Genomic DNA, 11,844 nt, shown 5'->3' with positions numbered 1-11,844 from the left:
AGCACTTACGTATACGATACACTAAAGTACTTTTTGAAATCACATTTCTAAAGCAATAAAATATCGTCATGCACATTTGTGTTTGTTGTATTTTAAAGTTGGTTCAACTATTATTGTGTACGTTTTTTAACACTTCAGATCATCTAACTTCACGAATACATTTAATTTTACTTCACTGCAAGTAGGTTGATGACTGTTGTATTATTGAATGGTAATTGTTATTATCATGATGGAATAGACAATACTTGGATTTGCGTCAGGAAAATCAATTACGGGGCCTATATTTATTTTGCCCAACCTGTCGTGAAAATGTATAGAATGATTAGTGTGTGATGCACTAATATACTTTTTGAAATCACATTTCTAAAGCAATAAAATATCGTTATGCACATTTGTATTTGTGGTATTTTAAAGTTGGGTCAACTATTATTGTGTACAATTTTAAACACTTCAAATCATCATAACTTCATGAATACATTTTGGATTCACTTCACTGCAAGTAGGATGATGACTGTTCTATTATGAATAGTAATTGTTATTATCGTGATGGAATAAACAATACCTGGATTTGCGTCAGGAGAATCAATTAGACAGGGCCTATATGTGTAATTTTGCCCAACTTGTCGTGAAAATGTACTGAATACTCAGTGCGTGGTGTTTTCCAGTGGGAACGCACATTCTCCAGTTCTCCAGATCACTAGCCTGGCATCGTACCTCTAGACCACCAAGCTTGCACCTGATGGCCAGGGTTGAAATCGAGCCCAAGTAAGCAGCGAGTACTATTTTTGCAAGTGTTTTCACATGCACTGAGTATTCAGTACATTTTCACGATGGGTTGGACAAAATTCCACCATACATATTCTATTGATGTTGTCAATATTATAATATATGCGGAAGTGGTTGGCGCGGTCAGGGGTTCGAAACTCTCGCTGTGCAAGTTGCTTGTGTCCTTAGGCAAGGTACTTTATCTATGTTTGCCACTCTCTACCCAGGAGTATAAATGGGTACCTGGTAGGATGTTGTGGCATTGAATGTTCATAGTTTTGTGTGATAAAGAAGTAGCAAACAACTAGGGATACTCCCCAGGGAGCAGAGGAAGTTGCACTTTGTGCTAGTTTGCCGTTGTACGTTATCCAGTGACCAGGTGTAATAACGCTCGTGCCTTTGATCATTCTTGGAATTGGCGCCTTATAAATGTTTGAGTATTATTATTATCATAGATTCATGAAATGCCTAATAGGCAATAAACAATAACATATATGACTTGACCATAGTTTGTTCTCAATATTCTTGAATTTTTTAAACAAAATATTTTTTGATATTTCTGAAATGCCATATCTGTTTTAAAAAATCTCAGAATGTATGAGCATTAATAGTTTCTCCTGAGTAGGCCCCACTAAAGGCTCTGTCTCTAGGTCCGATCAGGTGCATTTTTACCAATTTTACCTAGGGCCCGGCAGTTATCTACGCCATAGTTACCAACCGACACGCATCGTGCGGGACGGTCCCGCGTTTCAAAGTGATTTTGGATGAAACACGCATTTTGCAGAAGCACATGCGAGATCATAAATGTGTCATGCATTTATCACTTGCGTGATAACGAATTATCACAAATTCAGGGGAAAACGTATTTAAAATTAGAAGAAATTGGTTTTATTAAAAATATAAAAGCGATCATACAGTAGCTTGAGTCATTAGAGAGCTTTCATTATCTCGTTCGAGAATCAATTAACAGAGAAAATTTCTCCTTTCCGACCAAAACAACCCAACCAACCACGCACTTGTAGAATCTAGTAGTCGCGAGCAGTCTTGCGAGTTTATTGTTACAACCAACCGTTGATTATGTGACTGGAACCCGAACTTCCGCAGGGGTTACGTAATAAGCAATACCGTATATACTCGCGTATGTCCTATAAGGTGTATAAGACGACCCCCAAGTTTCAGAAGACTTTTGGTTGATATTTGTATGTCTGGCCAGGTCTGGCGTATAAGACGACTCTCTGTTTCATGGTCAGACTTCCTAATTTTTTGTGGTTCTGATACTGCATCTGGATAAATGGAGCCAAATGCAAATAACATCATTTTATGAGTTTTTAAATCTTCACTGTCAAAATCGTATTTTCCTGTATTTAAAATTGCTTTGATTCATACAACATTTAGTTGCTTCATTACAGTAGTAAGTTTGTGTGTTATGGACGATCCGCACATAAGACGAACATGAATATAAAAATCTAAAATCTGAATGTCCGAGTGCATATAAGACGACCCCCTTTTTTTTTTAATCGTAATTTGCCATTTTAAGCCTCGTCCTATTTTACGCGACTGTATACGGTATTTGTTTTAAAACCCTAGGTCACCTGAGCGTTAGTCATACAGTGGCGGATTCAAGGGGGGAATTTTCCATGGGGAGGACCCCACCCCCTTTCATTTTTGGTATTTTTGGAAACGTTTTGAACCGACCTCTTTCAAATCCTGGATCGGCCTTTGATGTTTACAATGTTATTACCCACCCACCCTTAGTTTTGAACAGCTACAATTCTGTACACATACTGTACAGCACTGATGGTCAGCGGCCGACACAATTCCATGGTTAATGAAATGCAATGAGGGACATGCAACAGATCGGTTTTAATGACGAGATACGCTCAGTTCACCAAATGCGTTTTAAATGTGGTTTGAGATGCTTGTAGTCATACAGTAGTCTTTGGTTTGTGTCCTATCACACTGCTGTATGACGTTTGGCATGGTTAAAAAAACAGCTTCAGTCCCTAGCCTCATAGAGACTAATTCATGAGACATACCATTCTGTGATTAGCGAGTGTATTGAAATTGGATGTGTTTTAGAATAAATTAAAATAATCTGTATCATACAGCTTTTTGTACATAAACTTTACAAATATCAATATCGCTGTGTATCGTATTCATATGTCATTAATTAATTTAATTATTTAATTGAACAAAGTCTGATTATTAATATTTTTATTGTTTCCCCTTGATTACAGGCCAAAGATGATTACGAACAGTGGTCACTTAGTCTTTCAAACTGGTGAGAACCATAACATAACCTTCAAGACAGGTGGTGGGAATGGCAGAGTTGTATTTAATGATATTGACCTTCAAGAGAGCACAGCAAAGGTATGTACCTGCAGTGCAGGTGTTTATACTTTATAAAATAGAGGTGTAACACCTATCAAGGATTTATAGTGTCCAGGATGATGCTATATATTTTTACTGTTAATTATTTTAAACATGAAAATGTTTTAAAAAGTTAATAAAATGGATTTGTAGACTGCCTGTGTAAGAGCACTTCATAATGTTTTGATTTATTTGGTTTATATTTTCTTATTTCCGTATTAAAAAATATTTATCTCTTTTTCTTTTCAATATTTTAAAGATTATCTGATAAACTAATAATAATAAACAGGGAAAAAAAAATCAGTAGAAATGTGGTAAGTAAATCAGCCTATAGACGCAAAAACGGTGCCTGTCACCAAATGCTCAGTTCTCATTGTTTTATACTAACAGTAACACTGTTTTCCAAAACCATATCGTCATGGCTTTTGTAACAATGGCACTGGTGCATTTATGCTAGTGATGGTCCATTTATTTTGGTGGCTCTTGGGAATGAAGTTGTTTTTTTGGAAATTGCAAAATTTGAACCCATGACACTGGGATTTCAAGGTGACCTCTTAAATCACATATAACATGATCACGCCAATATACAATCTTGGTCTGATTTTTTTATAAGGCCAATAAAATCTTGTTCTGATTTTTAAGGCCAAGTAAAACAATTTTCTTCTTGTCTCCACCCGCTTGTTTCTTTCCTGCTGATGCAATTTTCTTTCTTAAAAAAAAAAAAAAAAATATTTATTTATAGCATTTCAAAATAAGTTGCTGATGGAATGGCTGTAATTTTGATACTACCCATCCATTATTGAATACACAATTTGATGGAGTCAAATCAAGAAAGATTTAGGAAATGCCAGCACACACAAACAAGCCATCCTGCCTAAACATAAACAAAATTATTTTCAAAAATTATGAAAAGCATACTGTAATGTCTAAAGATTGAAAAGATTGAAATAGAAGAATAAACACCCTCCTATTTTCGGCCCGAATAGGTCAGATTAAATGTACAGTAACTGTACCAACATGACAATTTGATTGAAAAGGGACAGCAAAAAAATAAAAGAAATAGTGACTGCCTCAATTCTGAAGGTACTGACATACTCTGCAGCTCATGATGTTTTGACTCCTTTATAGAGCACCTGTTGATATTTCCAAGTTAAAATGTATTAGAAGGCCAGACTTATAAGGGTAAAGAGGTAATAATAGACAATTAATCCAGATGTAATTCACAGCATAATTGTACTGCGTTGCTTACGGGCGAAAGGTTGTCAGACTCATGTGTTGTCCTAGGTTCTCTAAAACTATTTCTGTTGTGATTCAATGAATAAGGTTTGGATAAAAAGGAAGTTCTTGACAAAACTAAAGCGATGACATACCGCCAATAGCATGTCAAATGGCCTATTATAAACCTTCAGTCAGTCAATCAATAGATCAATCAATCAATCAATCAATCAGATATTGGTGTCTGTACTTGCAGCTAAGGCTGGACCAATGCATGAACCACTTAATTATCCTAGCCCATCAACCATGCAAACTACAGTAGAAGATATACAGTCAAGTGAATCATCCCTTTTCAAAAATTGATTATTACAGTAACATTATTAAGGTATTTAACATGCGGTCTAAATGCAGTGCAGTTGCCTACTATTCATCAACATATAATTTCAAGATATTTAATGTATTTTCCAGCTTAAAGAAGATAAATGTGAAAGTGCTTAACAAGAGGTCTGTGGGCTTGCACATGCATAACTCATTACAACTTGCAGACTGTATTATGGGCTTTTAAAGCCTCAGAAGTTAACATTTTTAGTAGAAGAAAGTCTGGTTAAGTAAAGAACTTCATAAATATAATTATTGGATTATTAATTGGTCAATGGTTATATATCTATATAGCGCCTTCCACAGAAAACCGTCTCAAGGCGCTTTATCATGTATTTATTAATCAATTTACAATACATGCAACCTTTTGCATAATTCCTCTCTTTTTTTTTTTTAGTTTTGTTAATTTTATTGTTTAAAATGCTTTTAATATGATTTCTTAAATCTCATGTTTTATATTTTAAAGAATTTTAATAACTGTTCATCTGTGTATTATAGGCCTATTGACCATTCAAATATGGTATTGAAGATCCTGAATATAAAACAAACAAATTGTCATTAAATTTTAATGGACTCAACTTTAGTAGCCGGTATTAAGATGTGATTTGATGTTGTATTACAGTATGTCTAGGTCTGTCCTCCAGTAAACTTGACATTTCTGTGTTTCATACCATCGGATTATTGGACAGCACAAACACATGTGATCCAGTGCACCTTTCTGCTCTAGGCACTTCTACTGTACATATTTAAAATGATGTGTTAGTAGGTACCTCCATGGGGCATACTGTACAGTACAGACATCAGATGACATTTAACTACTATAATTAATATGGCTACTGTACAGTTTATCGTTAGATTTGATAAGTTTGCTTAGTGAAGGAAGAACTAATTGTAACTGTTTTAGATATTAAATGTGATGTTGAAATAATTTTATTGGTTTTTAAAATCACACAATATTATTTCCACTTATTTGAAGCCAGGCCTAGACACTGATGTTCAGTAGATGATTGGATTTCTCTTTACTATATAAATTTAGATAGTCAATCCAAATTATCAGTGGTGGTGCCTGACTGGTTTGCCGATGTTCCTGATGTGAGAGTGGCCGCCTAGATACTTTCTAGAGCGGTCCGGGGAAGTGGAAAGCCCCCAGAAGCTCTGACAATTTAGAGATTTGAAAAAGCTTATTTCATTGATTATAGAGTCTCCCAGTTTCGATTTCGGGGTATAATTGGTATTTGTCAAAGACAGTTGAAGTGAAATGAATGGTCAGGTATTTATTGAACTTTCCATACAGTAATATACAGGGTAATTGATCTGTATTGGAATTTTAAATGGCCTTTATCAACATTATCTCTGATGATTATGTTTTCATTGATTGATAAGGCAGGTAATTAGTATAGTAATTTTTTGTTTATTGAATACTACCTACTGCAATATTAGTAATCCAGACATTTGATTCACTTAATTAGTCTGACCTGGTTTTATGCCAAGTTCAAATATCCATACAAATTAACAAGTCTTAAGTACTCTGATTAAACACAAATGCAACTCTTTGTGTTATGCTTAAGAAAAAAACTGTTTTATAAAATAGGTTGTTATTATTATGGTCTTCAGTGTGTAGTTTTGATTTTAACTTTGTCTGTGTAATGAATTTCTCGCAGGAAATACTAATGAATAAACAACTGTGAATTTAACTGTAATTTTTGACCAAAAAACTTCATTAGATTGAAGAAAAAGAAAATTGATCTGTTATTACTGATTAAAACAGATACTGATTATAGGGTACTGTAACTGTATACAAAGAGAAGCATCAATGTTTTTATACCGTTCCCTACCCAGGAGTAAATACATTCAATTTTATTTTGCAATTGCCGTTCTTTATATATCTGTAGTTCATTGAAGATATTTATCTGGTTTGTAGGTATGAGTAATTTGACCCCCCTCCTGTGAGCGTCCCCAAAAGACCTACTAAACTACCCTATGACACAAGGCCTGAATTTGCTATATCCTGGGATTACTATTCTACCACCATACCAATTGAGTTCTTGAAAATGTCAATAATAGTGAGTATCCCCGAAAGATGTAAAGTACTAAACTACCCTATGAAACTAAGCAATATCTTGGGATTAATATTCTACCACTCTACCAGTTGAGTTATGAGGTGATGTCCAACAGTGACTGACCGAGATCACCCTTTACAGGATTGAATAATAAAAATGTTTACATGATATATAAATACAGTATATGAAGTTTGATAGTATGATACATACTCTAATATCTGATTCACACGTGAAGTTAAATTTAACAAAAAGTAACAAATTGTAACCGAGCGATCTCCCGAGTTATTCCTACCGAGATAAAAAGCATTCACACGCGTCTGTAAGGTAATGCCAAGGTTGTGTAAAATTCTCTTATACACATCTAGATGTGTATAAGAGACAGTATGATGACAGTTCTATTTCAATTACAGAAGATAGTGATTCAAACCAGCTGACGACGCAAACAAACAGTTGAACTCACCATCACAGTAAACATTCGAAGCAATCAATACCCTTAACAACTGCTGTACTATTACTACTAAACTAGGCATAGCTTCCAACGTTTCTGTCGACTCTTTTAAATACTATATAATAGTACTAACACCATCCCGACATTCATTTTATGTATATCTTCTTCTTCTACCATTACTAATTAACATCAATAACAAGGGTAATTCATACATCATTGAGAAAAACTAGTCCTATCTATTTCTAGTGGATCAGAATCGTATGCAGAAGGAAGAAAATTCAAAGAACCCAGTGAAACAGTAGATTGTTGTTGTGTTGAAGTCCCTGCGCATGCGCAGATCCATCCATGTTACATCTCGGAAGCTTTACCAGTCTCAGCGAGGCTGGTAAAATTACCGAGACGCTCCGAGATTTTACAAGGATATTACACGGAGGTACTTTCACATGTGCCGTAAAATGTTACTTTTGGTTACATTTTGTTACATTTGGTAAGATTTTTGTACGTGTGAATCGGGTATTAGTATCAAAATGTACACCACCATGGTATGTTTAAGTTTGAACATACTAAATTTGATTTAGTTTCATGTGGGCTGCCTAAACCTAAGGATCCACAGAAATCGGTTTTCTTTAATCTTGTTTGTTTTCTAACCGTTTCCGAAATTACATGCTTAACGATAAAATAATCAAAGTTAATTTCAATAATTTATTTTTCACTATCAAAATTGTTTTTGTATACATTATCATGCCTTTTGTCGGACAAACTTTATTGGTAAAAATTACCAGGACTTAAATCATTAACCTGATTGTTTATTATGTTTGCTTTGAGTTGGGATTTTTATTCTTTGAAGAATAACAGAGAAATCCAGTGATTATTATGTCATTGAACAGTTTGTGGGGTGCCTATGTAAATGTTGACATTAACTGATAGGATTTTATAATACTAAAATTACTTTAGATACTACACCTAATGTTTGATAATGGATGGTGATGATTGATAACATTGTGATTAGAAGGTGATAAAATATATGTTAAACATTGCACAGACAGGGACTGTATACATACAGTAGTCTTTAATATCAAGTTGGTTGGCCTCAAATTCAAAAGCAAAGGAGTTCAGCACAGACGTTGGTGGCACTATCATTATTTCAGATTCTTTTTGGACATTTACTTGTGGCACCAACCACTTTTTCCAGGTTACACTACCGAAAGTCTGTGTTTATGTATTTTTTTATTTTTATATTAATAGAAAATTAATAATAAAATTTATTATTTAAATTGCTTACTTTATTAGTCATTAGCTTTCGATATAAAATTGAAACAAGACAATATTTTCCATATCAAAAATGTCATAAGGTCTAAAATGTACCATTCCTATATTCTTTGCATCTGGATTCTTACAGTATATCAGCTATAAATTCTGTCAGTCACCTCAGATAATGCAAGGGGCACTAAGTATCAAAATAGTAGTATGAAGTGATTTTTAACTACTTGAGCATGATTTTTTTTTTTGCTTCAGAAAGTTTCAGGGTGGGGAAAACTGAGGAGATGGAAGCTTTTTTGGGAGGGTGTGTGCTATCTGTGCACTGCCAAGATACATGGCTGTTTCATTGCATACATAATCGTGACATACTCTAGTATGTCTGCATTTTATGTATTTTAAATGCCATTGTCATCGTCATTGCGATCATCATCGTCATGGTTCATATTATTACTATCATTATTATCACTCTTTGTTTTGCCTAAAACAACTCATCACATATGCATATATGTCAATAACACATGACATAAAGCTAGGCCTAATATCAAACTTAGACCCAGGCCTCCTTAACATTCACGTACATGCAAAACTAGGTGTTACGTCCTAACAAAACTGCCTGTAGATGAAAGTAGACACACTAGGCACTCCAAACTTTAACTCTGAAAAATTATGACAATTTAATTATCGATACTATTTAATCTTCAAAAAGACCATATTTTGTATTTTAAAAAAGATGCAATTTCAAACTCTTACAAATTCGGATTTTCTTTCGATCACTCAATATGCTACACGATGTTATGAAGAACAACAACGTGGGTGACCCTCCACATGTTTATTCATGACTTAAAGTTGTTCTTGCCTTCTAATTGGCTGGCAAGGGATAGATGATTTATTAACCGTAAGCAAAAAGTGACAAATTGTTTACTTGCGGATTTGTTTTTTAACACTCGTGCATACTCGGTCTACACATTTACGCAATAGAGGGCGCATGACTTTATGTCGCTATGAAATGGCCATGGATACACCGTTGACAGAATTAAATAAAATCATCTTTTTAAACCAAAAATTTACAATTAGTTTTCAGTTTATCATAGTTTGCTTTTTCATGAAAGTAGTTTATTGCTTTTTCTCATACACAACGATAGGCCTACATTGAAATAAAAATAATGAACTGTAAAGCAAGATATAAAAGATACTTTTTTTTGACATAAGAACACATTTTATAAGAACACTGGGAAAAATAAGAACAAATTGAGGCTGAGGTAAAATTTTAAATGAGGTTTTTATTTTATTACAGTTAAAAGACTAATATCAGCAGAAAAAATGTAGTGATTTTAATAAAACCAGGCTTTAGTTATAGATTAATCATTGAAGTAAATGCATATTAGCTCATTATTACTTGAATCCATATTTGTTTGTGAGTGTTGGAAAATCAAACTCTAGATGTAACAGATGAATTTTTTTGTTCTTTCCATAATTTATGACTTGCTTGTTTGTCGGTTTTTATTTTAGTTGCATTGAAGGCATCAAGTGTTAAATTCTAATGATGTGTAAAAAAGCAAATAATAATCAATAGACTTTGAATTGAATTTGGTGATGCTATTTATATATAGCATGAAAATACGTTGCCTTGGGCCAAAATCTATTCATTTGGTTTTATTATACCAGATCTATGATAATACAATATACAATAGTAGCATGCTATATAATTATTGTGCTTCTAATATAATTGTAACCCTGGTTTACCTTGTTTACCTTATACTGAATTACTGAATAGCTCAACAAGGTGAACAGAGTTAATAGTTATCAAATTTGTTAAAGGTATAGAGTTTGTTAAGAATGTTTACATTTTTGTCTTTTTAATTTGCATTCCTTCCAGGGTCGACAGTGTAGACTATAGTGTGCTATATTGTTATGTACATCCCCGGAGGTAAACATTAATTTTGTGCTTCCCTGGTACTTCCATGATGGATTTATTCTTTTATAAAGTGTCGCAGCATCTGTGCATGGATGATATATGCTAGTGCATCATATGTATGAATACTATTCAAAAAATAAATGGAAAAAAAGAAATTGTGGAAGTTTAAGAAGTGAAGCTTAAAATAAGTAGTACATTTTCATATTTTTGATATTATTATTATTATTATTATTATTATTATTATTATTATTATTATTATTATTATTTTAAGCTAAATTTTGCTGTTGCAACAATTTAAATTTGGTGCCATTGGATTCTTAGTAATCCAGGTAGTATTAACTTTCGTTGTTTGGTGTGAAACTGCCAATTGGTTGTTGACAAGTTAGATTTGTACAGCTTGACACCCGGTATCCAGGTACCTTTAACTACCATTCAGTAGTGCATTTGTTGATTGGTACCACTGGACATTTAGTAATCCAGGTACCTTTAACTACCGTTCAATGATGTGAATCAGTCTATTGGTTCTCAGCAAGTTTTGGTACCATTGGACTCTTAGTAACCTCTGTACCAATAACTACTGTTACTTGGTGTAAAACTGTCAATTTGTTGTTAGATTGGTAGGCTTAAATATTGACTCAATAATTCAGGTACTGTACTTTAAACTACCGTTCAGTGGTGCATTTTGATTGGTAACAGTGTACACTTTAATCCAGGTACCTTTAACTACCGTTCAGTGGTGCACCTGTCAATTGGTGTCATTGTACTCCTACCTGGCAATCCAGGTACCTTTAACTACCGTTCAATGGTACATCTGTTGATTGGTACCGCTGGACATAGCATTAACTTTAACTACCGTTCAGTGGTGGGAATCGGTAAATTGCTTCTTAGCAAGATATGGTATCATTGGATTCTTAGAAACCGAAGTACCATTAACTGCCTTTGTTTGGTGTGTAACTGTCAATTGGTTAGATTTGTACAGCTTGACACTCAGTATCCAGGTACCTTTAACCATGCTTTAACTACCGTTCAGTGGTGCATCTGTTGATTGGTACCACTGGTCACTTATTAATCCAGGTACCTTTAACTACCGTTCAATGGTGTGAATCAGTCAATAGGTTCTTAGCAAGTTTTGGAACCATTGGACTCTTACTGTAGTAATCCATGTACCATTAACTACCATTGCTTAGTGTGTAATGGTAGTTTGGAACAGCTTGACACTCGGTTGTCCAGGTGCATTTAACTAACGTTCAATGGTGTGCATCTGTCAATTTGGTACTGCTGGACGCTTATCAAGGAACCGTTTTTTGGTTCTTGACAAGCAAGATATGTAGGTGTACCATTTGGTCCAGGTAACATTTTTATTGTAGGTACAGAGGGACTTGACCTAGGTTGTGTGACCTAACCAAGTATACTTTTAACTACTTGACATGTTT

This window comes from Anneissia japonica, unplaced genomic scaffold (genome assembly GCF_011630105.1).
Source record: "Anneissia japonica isolate Jap-2015-1 unplaced genomic scaffold, ASM1163010v1 scaffold1203_len951721_cov167, whole genome shotgun sequence".
Taxonomy (NCBI): domain Eukaryota; kingdom Metazoa; phylum Echinodermata; class Crinoidea; order Comatulida; family Comatulidae; genus Anneissia; species Anneissia japonica.
The sequence above is the reverse complement of the archived record's forward strand: the minus strand, read 5'-3'. Positions refer to the sequence as shown.